Genomic DNA, 17,969 nt, shown 5'->3' with positions numbered 1-17,969 from the left:
TCTTAGTTCATTGCCCTTGTCAACAGCTGTTTAGGAAATCACTGAATCACCTCTGATCCAAAGTGTCTTTTTGAAGAAAATGAAAGTATAACTACTCTAATCAAATGCATGACTAAATTGCTTTGTTCAATCCGAAAAAAAAAATTATCTCAGCATGCATGACCATTACATACCTTTACAAAAACTGCAGATAAACTTTCATAAAACCCCAACAGTAGCCTAGACTTATCCTGACTCTTCTGTGTGTTACTTTGTGCATCACAAGAGCAGTAGCGGTTTTAACCACCACGCAATTGCATGGGGCACCGGACGTCGTGGGCGACAGATTTAATGTTCTGAACAAGTTCAGGTTGCAAAGAGGTGAATGTTGCAATGTTTAACATTATTCGAGATTGTTCTGCAGCAAGCAAAGTTTCAGTGCTTGATTAACAGCAATGTTTTTTACCTTCTGCTCTAGTGTGCTGAGGGGCCACCGTGCGTTGTATGTTTACTGTTACTGTTATGAATGTTGCCTACAATGCTTGCATAAAATACAGCCTTTTACAACATGGTGAACAATACACTGCAGCATTAGAATATAAGCTCCAGGTGAAAGTACAGTAAATAAGACAGAAATATATTACTATTGTATGCAACAAATCCTCAAAGTAATAATAATAATGTATCATATTATAATGACAAACTGGACATCTATAAATAATTGTTGGGTTATAATATTAATATATACTGTAACAACGGAATTCAAAAATGTTACTGGGTGAAGTAGTTTTGCACACCCTATTCACACATATATATATATGTGTGTGTGTGTGTGTGTGTGTGTGTTTGTGTGTGGGTAAATATTGCTTTTTATCACTGTATTGTGGAAAAACTGGAAAACATGCATTAATTATCTTTAACTAGATTTTTATTTCATTAAACATTTTGAATGTACTTGGGTACAACGGGTGATAGGATGAATTCAAAATTATGATTTAAAATATATTTTATGTAATTTTTTAAGCAAAATTTTTCAAAATGGGGCCCTGGGTTGGTTGGTTTCTTGGGGCCTCAGAATTGGTAAACCTGCCCCTGCAAAAGAGCCTCATTTTTATACAAGCCTTAAAACAAATACTGACACAGAAGAAATCACAGACACATAAATCAAACTGGTAAGACTGGTAAGACTGTGGAAAACAAAGAGGATATTCCTTACATTGGTGTTAAAGAAAACATGCCCTGATCTGGTGATGTGTGCTTTGTTGCCGTTTCTCAATGCAAAGAGCACTAAAGAGAAGTTTGGATCTTTAACTCCATCCTTGTGAAGAGAAATGCAACTCTGATGCATATCGAGGCATTTCCGCTTCTAATAAATGTAACTATAAATTGTAAATATATATAATTTCCGTGTGAATAATGTGAATAATTAATATAAGCAAACTGTTTACATTAACGTAGGCCTACTGGTAAAATGTAAACACATAAAAACTTGTAAAAATGTATAATTGTCTCGAAACTCTCGATCGTAGAGAGGCAGTTGACATATGCTACCGTTGCCGTATTGTCTGTCCGAACTAACACGTGCTTGCCCTGGATCAACGGCCGAAACCTCCACAGGGCAAGCAGAACTGCCAACAACTCGAGGCAGTTGATGTGCCAATGCAGTCGCGGGGCTGTCCACAAGCCGGCGGCTGCGTAACCATTGCAAACAGTGCCCCAGCCCATTTTGGAGGCGTCTGTCGTGACCACGACGTGCCTGGAGACCAGTTCTAGGGGAACACCTGCCCGTAGAAACGAGAGGTTGGTCCAAGGGCTGAAAAGACGGTGACAGACCAGCGTGATGACCACGCGATGTGTCCCGTGGCACCATGCCCATCTTGGGACTCGAGTCTGAAGCCAGTGCTGAAGCGGTCTCATATGCATAAACCCAAGCGGGGTGGCCACCGCTGAGGATGCCATATGCCCCAGGAGCCTCTGAAAGAGTTTCAGTGGAACTGCTGTTTTCTGTTTGAACACCTTCAAAGAGGCCAGCACCGACTGGGCGCGCTCGTTCATGAGGCGCACTGTCAAAGAGACTGAGTCCAACTCCAAACCGAGGAAAGAGATGCTCTGAACCAGGAGGAGCTTGCTCTTTTCCCAGTTGACCCGAAGCCCTAGTCGGCTGAAGTCCCTGTGTGCACACAACATGTTTCGAGAGTGAGCTAGGATTAGACAGTCGTCGAGATAGTTGAGAATGTGAATGCCCACGTCCCTTAACGGGGCAAGGGCTGCCTCTGTGACTTTAGTGAAGATGCGAGGAGACAAGGACAGGCCGAAAGGGAGGACCTTGTACTGATATGCCTGACCCTCGAATGCAAACCGCAGGAAGGGTCTGTGTCGAGGTAGAATCAAGACGTGGAAGTACGCATCCTTCAGTTCTACCGGCGCGAACCAATCTTGATGCCGGACGCTCGCCAGAATGCGTTTTTGCGTCAGCATCTTGAATGGGAGTCTGTGTAAAGCCCGGTTCAGTACTCGCAGATCCAAGATTGGCCGCAACCCACTGCCTTTTTTCGGTACGATGAAGTAGGGGCTGTAAAACCCCTTCTTCATCTCGGCTGGAGGGACAGGTTCTATCGCACCCTTCCATAGGAGGGTAGCGATCTCTGCGCGCAAGGTAGCAGCGTTTTCGTCCTTCACCAAGGTGAAGTGGATACCGCTGAACCTGAGCAGACGCCTGGTGAACTGAATCGCATAGCCAAGTCGGATGGTCCGGACAAGCCATCGCGACAGATTGGAAAGCGCAAGCCACGCATCCAAGTTCTGCGCAAAGGGGGACCAAAGGGACGATGTCATCGGACGTAACGGCAGGTGGGGCCTCGCGGCGGGGCGGAGCTCGAGGTGCCACACCATGTCGTGGCCGTGCTGAGTCTAGGGACATCGAAGCACTTACCTGGCTCCTTGTGACCACCCCCGGAACAGCCTGGGACGGGGGAGGAAGAGGCCTGTCCTCATGATCCGTGGATACTGTCACATCAGGGGCAGATTTGTGCCACAGCTGGGCGCTCAGGGGCGGAAGACCGCCGCTGGAGCACCAAACCTGCCAAATAGAGTGGTGGACGGTGGTCGTGATGACGGCCGTGCACACCGGATACGTGACCCAGGGAACAAGGAAACCACTCTTGCTGAACTCTTGGGTACTGCAGCCACTTGGGCATGCAGCGCAATTAAATGCAAAGGTAACAAAAAGATTCTCCTCCCGGCCCTGACTGGGGGATGGAGAGGTCTGCTTACCAGCTCCAGAGCAGCGGGTTTTGTCGTCCCTGGGTCACCCGTCTCAGGGGCGCCTTGAAGCCTTTCATGGGTTCTTGGCGGCCGCGAGACGGGTGGCGTCTGCTTCCTGCGGTGGGCTCCATGCCGGGGCCGGGCCAAGGGGTGGGCTGTGGCGGAGCCAGTGCAGTCACCACAGGGGGATGCCCTTGGTGATGAGCAGACGGGGTGCGGGATCTTGAGCCGCACCAGGGCAGGATATGCCGGATAGCCTCCGTCTGCTGCTCCACCGTCAAGAACTGCTGGGCAAAGTCCTTGACGGTGTTGCCGAATAGGCCAGCCTGGCAGATGGGGGCAGCAAGAAACCGTGTCCTGTCGGCCTCACCCATCTCGACCAGGTTGAGCCAAAGGTGGCGCTCCTGGACCACTAATGTGGACATCGTCTGCCCGAGAGACCGCGCCGTGACCTCCATCGCTCGGAGAGCGAGGTCGGTCGCCGAGCGCAGTTCCTGCATCAATCCCGGGGCAGAACTACCCTCATACAGTTCTTTAGCACCTTGGCGGACTTGCAGGAGAGCCATGGCATGCAGGGTGGAGTCGGCTTGTCCAGCGGCACTGTAGGCCTTGGCTGTCAGAGATGACGTAAACCTACAGGCCTTGGATGGGGGCTTTGGGCACCGGCCCAGGTCTGCGGGCATAGGTGCACCGCAAGCGCCTTTATCCACTGGGGGATTGCTGAATAGCCCTTGGCCGCCCCACCATCGAGGGTAGTGAGGGCGGGGAAGCTGAAAAGATCGGGACCGGCAGTAAAAAGTGCTTCCCACGACCTTGTTAGTTCTTCATGCACTTCCGGGAAGAAAGGAACGGCGGCGGGGCGTGGCTTTGAGCGGCGCCGCGAGCCCAGGAACCAATCATCGAGCCACGAGGGTTCAGGGAAGAGCGGAGGGTTCCACTCTAGCCCGACGCTTGCGGCTGCCCGGGAAAGCATGTTGTCATCTCCACGTCAGCCTGTGACCGGGCAACCACACCCGAAGGGAGGAGCCCAGCTGAGGCTTCCACTTCCGACTGGACGAGCCCGCTCTCTGATGCTGCGCTCGAGAGCTCATCACTTTCGCGGGCTCCGAATAAGAGGTCAAACTCGCCATGAGACGAGCTGGCAGACTCATCCGGAAGCCCGATCGGGGCAGACGATTGTGCTGGGGAATGGGATGTCCGCGGGGGGATACCCGGCGGAGGCGGTCCCATTGGGGTCCCCAAATCGCCCCCAGTGCTAGCCGCGCTGGCCTCATACCCATGGGTAAAAAGACAGAGGCAGGGAGCCTCTGGGGTGGCTTGCTTTCTTATGAAGGCAAGCCGCGACCGCACCGTTGCCATGGACATGTCCTCGCAATAGAGTACATGACCCATCCACGAACGCTGTCTCTGCTTGAGCAGTGCCCAGACACGAAAGACAGTGATCGTGACTGTCAGAAGGCGAGAGATGACAAGCGCAACCAGGAATAACACACAAAGGAAAGGCATCTTTAAAAATACGTGTCTTTAAAAAGACGTTCCGTGTGTGCGGCCCTTTTAGAGAAATATACTCTTTTAGAGAAATATACTATTTTAGAGAAATATACACTTATTTCTGCCAAAGCGCCCAGGGGCATTCTCTGCAGTGCACCAGTGCAGAGGAGGGAGAAGCCGCTGAAATGCGCTGTCAGATCCAGCAGAGGTGAATGAACAGTCTTGGGAATTCAGCTCAGAGAGCATGACCGTTCGGATCCGAAGAGAAAATCTGAATGAGTGGTTGCATACCAGCTCCTTTTATACCAGTATGTATGGGGGAGTGGCATGCAAATACCACTCGCCAATTTTCATTGGCCTTTTATCAAAGACCAGAGGTGTCTTGGGCTCCCAAGAGTGACCCCTAGTGTCACTACATCAACACAACGTCGAGTGAGTGACAGATAGGGAAAGGGAGTGATGCTTGCTGGAGGGGAGATTACTTGCTCGTTTTGATTCTACGCCCTTTGAGGGTTATATCACAGAGATTAAAGCCAATTTTGTTTTACATTAACATTACATCTTGCCAAACTAGCTTGCCAGCTACTTCTGACTTTCTGATTGAAATACATTGTGTTTATTCAAGCTGTGTTCATTTGTAGCAAATGTTAGCTGGCATTTTATGTAGCATGAACCTCGATCATGTAATTCCAATGTTTACAGTCAGGAAAAGTGAGCCAGGCAGCGTTGTGAGGACAAGGTCATTTCGCTCAATGAGAAAAAATTAAACCCCTTACATGATGCAGGTAACGTTGACTAGATAGTAAACAACATACGTTCAAGTTCTCACATTCAGGTGCCAGGTGCTGCTTCTTTTTTTTTTTTTATTTTTTATTTATTTTTTGTTTGCTATGTCATGAATTGCTTACCTGTTTGCGGTGAGACTTGCTGTTTGGGGTGGTCGGACGTTCCTGGAAAATAGGCCAATTTGCCACATTTTACAGTCAAATTAGTAATGATATTTGTCAGGACAGAGATACTTTTACATTTTGATTTATGTATTCATATATACCTTAACATTTCAATTTAAACACACAAAGTTCAGGTCATAAGTTTGCATACCCCTTGCACAATCAAAATGTTTATCATGTCATAATCTTGGCAATTGCATTGTTTTTTTATTTAGTACTGCCTTGAAGCTTTTTAACAGACATTTACATATATTCCACAGAACAATAAAAACTGGATGTACACAAATGATCATGTTTAAAGGTTTACATGTGTAAACTAATGAGACAAAAGTGGTATGCAAACTTATGACCACTGATCTGTATTTGTGCGTATGTCTGTAATAGCAATCCAGAATAAAATACATACACTACATAAAATAGCTTTTGTGGCAAGTTGGTCCATAGTAGGGATGTTGACAGAGTTGTATGCAAGTTTTTACATTGTAGGCTAAGTTTAATGCTACGAATTGTGGCATGACAGCCTTTTTTAATATAATTACAAAGAATCACTTGTGCAATATTGTTACAACACAAAACAATACTAGCTCTTGTAAGCTTACCCTGTTGTTTCCTACCACCAGAACCAATAGCATATGGTGAACAGCAAACATGTATAGTCTGTGTGCCCACTAAATGGACAGCATGTAGTTTAGGAAAATATTGTTGGAATATTCCATGACTTCCCACAACAACATGCTGGACCTTTAGATTTTCATAATTTCATAGAAATATCAAGTGACTTATCTCATTTGTTTCTTTAACTGTATTTCCAGGTGGAATTTCCATATGAAGATTTCTTTGTCATCGGTCAGTCAAATTACAATTGCAAAGCTGGCATGGGTCACTGCAGTCATCAAATTGGGATACTGTATACCCTGGCACATTATATTAAACCTGAATGCAAATCTGTCCCACCTATTGTTAGTAAAACCTCCCTGCCACAGACATGGCATATTCCATCTTGTACTTTGGGCCTAACCCCTAAACTTATAAAAACGGTAAAAATTTCTAAATTAAAGCCACCAACAGCCATCCCCCTCCAACAACCTATACAAGTTCCTGTCATGGAATCATACCCTACATCTGTTGTCCTGTTCCAACCCCCCTACCAACCGATCAGTTTGCTAATGATCTTCAAGACAACCTTGCCAAAATCGGAATCAACAGCCAAATGTACAAGCTGCTGGTGGCATCAAGCAAATACCCAGTGGACAAAGTTGAAACTGAATTTGGACATCTGCCCTATGGATCAGTCTTGACCTACCAAGTCATTGGCTTGCCCACCGCCACCTCTGACCACCACCCAACGTTTCCTTTGCCACCACAACCATGCACTTATTTAAAAGCTCTCAGTGAAAAGGAGAGCACTCTTTACAGCGGTATGACTGTTACACTCTGCTGAGGCACTAGAGTTAGAAACAAGGAGGCAGGGGGGCCTGGGTAGCTCAACAAGTAAAGACGCTGACTACCACTCCTGGAGTCGCAAGTTCGAATCCAGGGTGTGCTGAGTGACTCCAGCCAGGTCTCCTATGCAACCAAATTGGCCCGGTTGCTAGGGAGGATAGAGTCACATGGGGTAACCTCATCATGGTCACTATAATGTGGTTCTCGCTCTCGGTGGGGCGCGTGGTGAGTTGTGTGTGGATGCTGCGGAGAATAGCGTGAAGCCTCCACACACGCTATGTCAGTAACGTGCTCAACAAGCCACGTGATAAGATGTGTGGATTGATGGTCTCAGATGTGGAGGCAACTGAGATTCGTCATCCGCCACCCGGATTGAGGCGAGTCACTATGCCACCATGAGGACTTAGAGTGCATTGGGAATTGGGCAATTCCAAATTGGGGAGAAAATCAACAACAACAAAAAAAGAAACAAGGAGGCAGAGCACCAGTAAGATATGGCACCATGTCTGTTCCCAGCATCTGACTTCATCCACTTTTAAGAGGATAGACTCACGAGTTGCAGACTTAACCAGACTTGCCACCAGTATGCAGAGACAGAAGAGGTAAGTTCAGACATAGGCAATGAAGAGAGGCCTGGATCTGGAGCCAGATGCAGCTGCAAAATATGAGCAGGTTACCGGGAACTGTGTATACCCTTGTGGCTTTGTCAGCAATCCCTTTGCCCCAGTTTAGGTGCATCTCCTGATCGAGCTTTAAATCATGATCACCAAGGAGACTGCTGTCAAAATGTACTGTGAAAAAGGAGTTACATTCTGTTCTGTTCTCACCCAAAACCAACTGGATCACTTCAGATTACATTGATTAATCAACCGGAGTCATGTGGATTACTTTAATGCTGCCTTTATCTGCTTTTTGGAGCTTCAAATTTCTGGCCACCATTCACTTGCATTGTATGGACCTACATAGCTGAAATATTCTTCTAAAAATCTTCCTTTGTGTTGTGCAGAAGAAAGAACGTCATACACATCTGGGATGCCATGAGAGTGAGTAAATGAGAGAATTATCATTTTTGGGAGAACCATCCCTTTAAGCACTGCATAGGTCTTAAGAAAATATTTGTACATTTGTAAACAATTACACTACATTAATAGTAGTGACTGCTAATAGATACAAAAATGTTGTATTTAAAAATATATTCCCATGTACATTGTCTATCTACTGTACACAACAAATAACAATAAATTAATTTATAACATTTAAATGACTAACCTAATTGATTTGCAACTACATACATGCTGTGTTTAACTGTAACCTAAAAGTCATTTAGAATTAAAACAGAGGTCCTTGGAAATGCGTCAGTACAGCACACACAGTCCACATCTGGTTAACCATACCACATAGTGAAAGGGGTAGGACACCATCAAAATATACTTTGTTTTTTGTAAAAGATACTCTTTGATCCATCTGATTGCCCTCTCCACATGTATCCTCTTGCGAGCAATCTCTTGTGTGCGTGCAATTTCATCTTTACTGAATTGCCCATTTGGCCCTGTGAATGTTGGGGTTACAAGATTGACATGGATGTCAGCAAGGAGGTCTCTGATAAGAAAGCCCTTATCAGCCATTACTTCATCGCCTGGCTCGAGAAGGTTTAAGATGCCTGACTCTTTGGTAATTTCCTTATCAGAGATGGAGCCTGTGTTCAGGTTGCCAACTAGGCTAATAGTTCCACAGGGGGTGATGCCAATCAGGGATTTCAAAGTTGTGGTTCCTTTGTAATGAGAATATGTCACTCTGTTATGCACCTTTGCTGTTTGAACATGGAACACAATACAGTCCAGCACCACATGTGTTTTGGGGAAGGTCTTCTTGAAGAATGGTGGCATTAGCTCATCATTAGCCTCTCTACTTGGCCATACTGGTAGTGTGCCAAGCATAAAATACAGTTAGTTCTCCCATGTTATACACTGGCAACCAAAAGTTTGGAATAATGTACAGATTCTGCTGTTTCGGAAGGAAATTGGTACTATAATTCACCAAAGTGGCATTCAGCTGATCACAAAGTATAGTCAGGACATTACTGATGTAAAAAAACAGCACCATCATTTTTGATCAAATCTAGACAGGCCCCATTTCCAGCAACCATCACTCCAACAACAATTTATTCTTGAGTAATCATGCTAAATTGCTAATTTGTTACTAGAAAATCACTTGCCATTATATCAAACACAGCTGAAAGCTATTTGGTTTGTTAAAAGAAGCTTAACATTATCTTTGTGTTTGTTTTTGAGTTGCCACAGTATGCAATAGACTGGCATGTCTTACGGTCAATATTTGGTCAAAAATGGCAACAAAAAAAAAGAAACAGCTTTCTCTAGAAACTCATCAGTCAATCATTGTTTTGAGGAATGAAGGCTATACAATGCTTGAAATTGCCAAAAAAAACTGAAGATTTCATACAAAGGTGTACACTACAGTCTTCAAAGACAAAAGACAACTGGCTCTAACAAGGAGAGAAAGAGATGTGGAAGGCCCAGATACAACTAAACAAGAGGATACATATACATCAGAGTCTCTAGTTTGAGAAATAGATGCCTCACATGTCCTCAGCTGACAGCTTCATTGAATTCTACCCGCTCAACACCAGTTTCATGTACAACAGTAAAGAGAAGACTCAGGGGTGCAGGCCTTATGGAAAGAATTGCAAAGAAAAAGCCACTTTTGAAACAGAAAAACAAAAAGAAAAGGTTAGAGTGGGCAAAGAAACACAGACATTGGACAACAGATAATTGGAAAAGAGTATTTAAAAGTCTTAAACCCATTGAGCTTTTGTGGAATCAGCTAGACTGTAAGGTGTGTGAGAAGTGCCCGACAAGACAGCCACATCTATGGCAAGTGCTACAGGAAGCGTGGGGTGAAAAGTCACCTGAGTATCTGGACAAACTAACAGCTAGAATGCCAAGGATCTGCAAAGCTGTCATTGCTGCATGTGGAGGATTTTTGGATGAGAACTCTTTGAAGTAGTTTAAGTAGTAACATTTTTCAAATTGTAATAGTAATTTTTCACATTATTAATGTCCTGACTATACATTGTGATCAGTTGAATTTGATTTGGTGAATAAAAGTACCAATTTCTTTCCATAAGAGCAAAATCTGTACATTATTCCAAACTTTTGGCTGCCAGTGTACATATTCTGCTGACTGTGGTCTTTGAAACATTAAACCTCACTGCTAAATTTGCTGGAAAAAAACCTCTGTCTCATGCGGCAGAGGAACAAGCAAAACTGGTCAAAGAGGCAAATGTCTTGAGCATGGAAGCTAGCTGTTACCATCTGTTCAGTTTTACTTAGTCTTTGCATCTGAGTCCATCTCACCAAAGACACTGCTGTAGGTTGAAGAGATAGGTAGAGTGCTTTGAGGGTGTCATAATCTTTAAATCCTGTGTAAAACATGATCAGCTTGGGCTCACATTGGAAGCGCTGGAGACAAAACTTCGGACTTCTTACGTTTTCATTTTCTTCTGTCAGACGAGTAATTTCCTTCTGTGCTGCATTCAGCTGCTCTTCCATTGAAGGTGACATTTCCAGATAATGTCAGGCTTCTGTCGGGGGGGCCGCTGCCCCCGGGCCCCCCCTCTAGAACCGACTCTGCGTATAATGACAAAGTAGTTAACGCACCTCAAATTTAGCTGAATTGTCCTCCTGGGTTGGAGTCCACAGTACCAAGTAAACAAAGTCATGCTTCCCCGTCTCAGTCGATGTAAACCCGTGAGCAATGACATATGATCCATTCTGAACAGCTTATCTGGTCTAACTTTCAGCTCAAGGAATCAGCAGTTTGCATACTAGCGTGCTGGCGTTATTTTGCTTACCTGAAAATGAGGTCCAATATCCATACTTATTTTGACAGCCCATTCACAACGAGCTATTGGGTCACTCGGAACGTGATGGAAGGATAAATCTTTATCACACTCTTTCCTTTGGTAGGATGTAAAGCTTGGTACACAACAATACGACATCACAGCTCCAGTGATCCAAACGATACGGTACTTCCGGTTTCTTCCCACCTGAGCCTCGCTTTCAGTTTGAACATGGCGGGTGCAAATCAGCGTATTTGTTTCAGTATACCTCATTGCAAGTAAATAACAATTAACAATAAAGCAACAAAATTATAAAATTTTAATAAAATAAATATATGTCAAAAACAAGTAGCTTCCTATAGTTTGACAGCTTTAAACACAGAATTTGTTATTATAACTATTATAATAGGGCTAATTATAATAATAGTAATAATAATAACAATAATTTCACTTATACGTACTATGCCCCCAAAAGTATTTGGACACTTAAAGTTAAAAAGAAGTCATTGCAAAAATGACTCTGAAAAGTGAAGTTAGTTCTAAAATAAGGTCTAGTATTATTTGTTTGCAGAAACCACTTGGTTTTTGAAATTTGCTTTTCAAATGTAATGGCATTCGTGCATTTTTAAGTGACTTGAGTGTCCAGAAGTGTCCACTGTCCAAATAACTCAAAATAAGAAGCAGCATTAGTTTAAAAGGACTCGAACGAGTATCCTGTTATGTATTGCCCTTACCAAACACTAGATGTCAGTCTTAGCATTCTTTCTACGCTCCGCCCCACCTTGGCTACTGTTGCTTGCTCTGACAAGCTCTGCAGAGCTTCCCATAGGAATGGATGGGAGATTGCCGTGAACGGCGCGGTTTTTGGCTAAATATTCTGATAAACTGAATTGACAATATTCTTACTTGGGCTGGAATGAAGAGTTACATTACAAATCATATTTAAATTACGTTTTTTAATGAAAGATATTATTAAATTACACAGTAATTTGATTGAAAACTGTGGAGACTGTGAATCAGAATCGAGGCAAATGATCTTCACAGTCACATAAAGAGAGAAAAGTGTCATTTGATGGCTATTACACACCTGGGGCCGGTTGCACCAGCTATACGTAAATTACAATTTAGCCAAATTGTGGTGTAAATGGGCACTAAGTCACAATTTATGCACTACAAATATTTGAAATATTTGAGCGTTAGTAACTAACTAGTTACAAAGCCCTTAGTGTGAACTTTACATCCCAACTTAAGTAAGACCTTACATGCAACCCTACCCTGATAACCAGTGCTGGGTAGTAAAGGATTACATGTAATCTGGATTATGTAATCAGATTACAAAAACAAAGTACTTTTTATTGGATTATATTATATTTTAAAATACTTGTAATTGGACTACATTTACTTTTTTATATATTACACGATTACATATTAACAAGGCAATGGCAGTAAATTATTAATCATTTATTGATCATCTTAATCATTCTCTTTTTTCAATCTTTTTCATTTTTTATTCTAAATCAGCACACCGCTGATATACGTTCTGTAAGTCTTCGAGTGTTTTCAGAAGTGATGGGGAGGGCTGTGTGTATTTCACTCAGAACTGATACTCGCTACTAGCCAGCCAGATGAAGATGGAGCGGTCTACCTCATCATTTTAAGGTGCATTCAGTAATTTTTTTCTCTATTAAAAAAGTTTACTCCTAAAGAAATGAATTGTAATTTTGAAACATATGTATAAAATCTGACCACCCACTTGAGATGAGGACTCCAGTCATGTCAGTAACCTTATAAAAGCTGTTTTATTCTACACGGGACAGGGGAGCCCTCATTGGGACTGCCATTTTAGAATCTCATGACCAGCTGAATACTACTCGCTTAATCTCAGTAACCGTCTTGTTATTGGACACTTTCACTCTTGGATTAAATTAATAATGGCTGAGTGTGTATAGTGAATTTCTACAATGGCATCTGTAACCTGAAAACTATTGATTTTAAATTATGCTACATCCACACCACTAGATGTCACTGTAAGTTCAAGATGACATGAACAAAATGTTACTGAGTGCAGCTTTAACCACTGGATCTATAGAGATAATTTCATTTTTAAGAACGAAATTACACTAATGGTGTGTAGCTCACACATTCAACTTAATTGCTTCAACGGATCTAGTGGATGCATTCTCTAAGTGTCCTGTCCACAGGGTACACAATAGTTTAACTGCAAAATTTGCAGCAATATGGAACAAAGCCCACCGCTCTACTGTTGCTGCTGATGCAGTGGGTGCATAAAACTTGACATAAAACTTGACACAATTGTTCCTTGTGTGACTCGGTGGAACTCTGCTGTTTTAAAATATTCTGCTCTTTTAGAATATTATTGCTGTTCAAAAGATAATATCTTCCACCTCAGCTTTGGAATAGGTGATGGACAATCAGTAAGCAGTAAGGGTTAAAAGCGTTTCAGTGTTTTTAGATGAAAGCTTTGACCTAGCAACATCATTGCTGTTGATTTTATGGTTATTAATGGTCTTAATGTTGCTATTGCATTATGTACTTAAAATGAACTTGATGTCTCAGTGTTTTGAATGATAAACTTTGGCATGCACTGTCATTGCTATTAGATTTAATATTTGTTTCATTCATGTAATGTTTAATGCACTTTTTAGAAATGTCATAAGGAGCTCTTTTTGTGAGGCTCTTTTTGTTAGTAATAAAGAATGGAATTCATTTTCTTCCTCTGTATTTTAATGTTAAAATTATTATCCTACTCAAAGGCATGTGACATAAAATAAAATAGAATTAGGTTAAAAGTAATCGAAAGTAATCAGATTAGATTACCCCAAAAATGTAATCTATGAGATTACATTACTGATTGCATTTATTGCCATGTAATTTGTAATCAGTTCCAGATTACAATTCACAAGTAATCTGCCCAGCACTGCTGATAACAGTAGTGCAACTGTAAGTAAACAGAACTGCCTATAACGTCTAATAACACACTCACCATAATGCTGTGAACTTTTTATTTACGATACCTTTAATTTACCTTAGAGCAAATGTTGGAGTCCTCGCTAATGCTATACATGTTCATTTGGGAATGAGGAATGACACAGTTTAATCTATAGCATCCCCTTCTGGAGGCTGGTCTTAAACATTGTGTATCCTCTCTGGGTACCTCATGTCACTATTAAAAGTGACCCAGCAACAACATTTTGTTTTTTTCATTTTGTGGATCATTTCTGTAAAAACTCAATTCCATAAAACTCTTGGGTGGGGATATAATTTATTTATTTATTTATAATTTACACAAACGACCATACGGTGGGAGCGTTAGAACTTACATTAACCTCCAGAGACCCCTGCGTGACTGCTGTGTGCATTTTCCATTTCCCTTTTTGATTTGTAACTAGTAGCTCCTAAGAAACAAACAAAAAAAATAAACATTCTAGAGCAAATAGTTTTCCTTAAAATTGATGTCCACACATGAAATTTTAAGTAATTTCAAGCTATAGAAAGTCAGATTTTTTTCATCAAATATTTTATTATGTGTCCAGGAGTGTTGGTTATTCACGTTTTTAAAACGCTGTAGACATTTCAGCTGATTTTCTATAAAGCTGAATTAATAATTCTGATTAAAAGTAATGGCCAGCATCATCAAACCACTGCCAACCATGTTAAAAAAATTGATGCATTATAAAATTCTGAATCTATGTACTGATTATCATTGTCCCATGTCTGCCAAACATGTTGAGTGGTCCAAACATCATCTGCAACATGAAACTGAACTTTTGACTAGATGTTTGAAGTGAATGCTCTAGGATGCAGAGGAAAACTGTTGGATGCTCCCTTGCTCCCTAATTAGTGAATGACTTAACCTCCAGTGTGCTGTTTGTCTTTACTGGTCTCAGAACAGCACCTTATTTTCATCCTAACTCCATATACAGCCTCTGAAAGCAACATTTTCCAGCTTTTGGATACATCCATTGATTCTCAATGTGATAATGCACAGTGACTGTAGTAATTTTATGCAAAGTTTGTCCTATTGTTCCCGTATGTGGACACTGTGTTTAACAGCATGCTGTTTCGTGATAAATCAATGCAATTTTTAAAATGGCATATGGGATGAATCTAGGTTTTAGCCTTTTCATGAGTAGGGTCTAAATCCCCCTGCAGTTCCCCCTAGAGTGAGTTATTTCTGCACGTGACACTGCACAACCGATAGAGGTCAAAAAACTTAAATACTGTCGTAAACGTTAACAAATGGGCTATGTCTGCTATGCTTTAGCATAGCAGTCTGGTTTGCCTATGCACTGTTTGACATCTCAGACATTGTGTTTGGTGGGTGGGTTTGGGTGGTTTACGAGGAATTTTTTTTAGGTTACTAACTGGTAATTACAAGGGTATTATGCCATAAATTTCTAGTTTCCCCATAATTCAAATCGCTTAAAAAAAAAAAATACTAAACTGTTTTTTTGAAAATGTAAAAATGCAGAAAGTTTTATGTGAGGGTTAGGTTTAGGGGTAGGGTTAGGGGATATAATCTCTAGTTCATATGGTATAAAAATCATTATGTCTATGGAGAGTCCTCATAAGGATAGCCGCACCAACGTGTGTGTGTGTGACAAGCACTAATGTAAACAGACATGACTACATAATAATTTCACTCAGCATGTGTTCACTGTGAGTATATAAGTTTTAAACTGTTATCTTAGTGCTTTTGTGATAGCTTGGCTGTCTGTTTCAGAAAACAAACATATTATACGCCCAAAAAGACTGTTTGCAAACTGAAATATAACTAGGGTGATAGGTACAAGAATAAATACAACGATGAGACAAATGTTACATGACATATTATAGACTAGATTAGACCAAGAGTGAGGATACAAGAGGGAATATATACAGACACAGGCAATATCAATACAAGGAACAGCTGGGAACACTGATGGGAAACAGGTGAATGTAATGATGATATCTGGAAGGTGCATGCTGGGAAATGTTGTGTGGGGAAAAACTACAACATTAAAGTCCATGAAAGTGTCAAACTAAGAGTCCGTGAACATGAAGGGATGATGACATGACAGACAAGGGGTCTCACGAGGATAATAAGAACATTGTAACATAGTGTAGCAACCTTTTATCCTATATCCGTGTTCGGTTATAATGTATATTTATGTTCGTAACAATTATTTGTTTTCCATATGTCATGTAGCTAGCTAATGTTAGTATTTATTTGTACTTGTAAACAAATTATGCTTGCTCAATTGAATAATTTTACAAGAAAGTAAATACAGTCAAAAAAAAAAAAAAAAAAAACATGAAGACCACTTGCGCAGTCTTATATCCTGTATTTTTACTATAGTTTGTGAAAACAACGCAATGAAATCTAAACTAAATGCATTTAAAAACCCCAAGACATGAATGTATCCATACAGAATTCTGTATTTAACACTGTAGGCATAAAACCAGTGAACTTTATAATAAATTCTCACTGAACACTACAACTTTCCAGTCCATTCTGTATCTCATCGATGGAATAAAATAATTTTTTCTCCCCTTTTCTCCCCAATTTTGAATGCCCAATTCCCAATGTGCTCTAAGTCCTTGTGGTGGCGTAGTGACTCGCCTCAATCCGGATGGCGGAGGACGAATCTCAGTTGCCTCTGCGTCTGAGACTGTGCATCTTATCACGTGGCTTGTTGAGCATGTTCCACGGAGAAATAGCGCGTGTGGAGGCTTCACGCTATTCTCCACGGCATCCACGCGCAACACACCACGTGCCCCACCGAGAGCGAGAACCACATTATAGCGACCACGAGGAGGTTACCCCATGTGACTCTATCCTCCCTAGCAGCCGGGCCAATTTGGTTGCTCAGGAGACCTGGCTGGAGTCAAATGGAATATAGTTTAATCCATTCACATTCGTACATCTTCTATTCACATTTACCACATTGCAACTTTAAAATACTGTACATTATCCACGTTCAACATAGAAACAAATGTCAAGCAAGTATATAATAGTGCAATACAGGCAGAGCCTATAATGTGTATTTTAAAGTACTGGACCTAGAGTGGGAGATGATGGGGCTTGACTTTATACATGTTTAATTATGTCATTATAATACAGTGAATCGGCAAGTTCTCTTTCAAAAATAACAGAGACAAAAGCCGCTTTTCCACCATCGGGTATGATTATAAACCCTTCTCGGCACGGTTAGCTAACCGTTCTCAACCGTGCTGGTGAAATGGCTTTAGTATGTGGTGACTCACAATTGTCAGTTTGCCAACACCAAGGTAATTTATAGCACATTTAGTTGTTTCTAGCTTGCCAAGTTCACTAATATTTGGGTGAAGTTAATAAAAGTTAATAAAAAAGAATGAATCTGGCCTGCATCTTTCTCTTACAGCAACAAGTGACATCCCAGTTTTGAATCTCATATTTCACTATAAGCATCTCTCTCAGTTTGATTACTTTATTAAAGTCATTGTTTGTGTCATCCCTGTATGCACTAAAACCATCCTTGAGGCCCTTGATCAAATGAATACAGTCCGTGATGGAGAATGTGGGTGCTTGTAGCCCCTTTGTAGCAAAATCACTCATTTCAAAGAACTTGTTGAAAGTGATGAGAAAAAACAAAAATGTATTTGTTTGAATTTGTTGAAGGAGGGACTTGGCTTCAAGTTTAGTCTGACTCATGCTATCAGCAAACTCGGCTAACATTTCTAGTATAGCCTCGTGCAGTATCAAAACTTTTCTCACTGAGTCTGCTCGGGAGCTTCACCATGTGTCACAGCCCCTCTCGAGTTCCAGTGGAGGTTTATCCGGTCTCAGTTGCTTTTGAATTTTTTTTTAAACCTGGAATGCCAGTTGGACCTCACCATAAAGCTGTAGACATTGTTCAAATTATAATTTTTTTTTGCAAGAGCAGGTGATTGATTAAGTTGATTGAGATTGAATCATTGCGAATTACAAAGGACATACAGTA

The 17,969-nt window shown here is 41.7% G+C and overlaps 1 pseudogene; it reads right to left on the bottom strand.

Annotated features, from left to right (window-relative positions):
- The window catches only part of LOC127424053 (putative helicase mov-10-B.1), a 31,569-nt pseudogene extending 22,556 nt beyond the window's left edge, over positions 1 to 9,013 (bottom strand).
- Between the last annotated feature and the right edge of the window lie 8,956 nt (positions 9,014 to 17,969).

Source organism: Myxocyprinus asiaticus, chromosome 33 (assembly GCF_019703515.2).
Source record: "Myxocyprinus asiaticus isolate MX2 ecotype Aquarium Trade chromosome 33, UBuf_Myxa_2, whole genome shotgun sequence".
NCBI lineage: Eukaryota > Metazoa > Chordata > Actinopteri > Cypriniformes > Catostomidae > Myxocyprinus > Myxocyprinus asiaticus.
The sequence above is the reverse complement of the archived record's forward strand: the minus strand, read 5'-3'. Positions and strand labels throughout refer to the sequence as shown.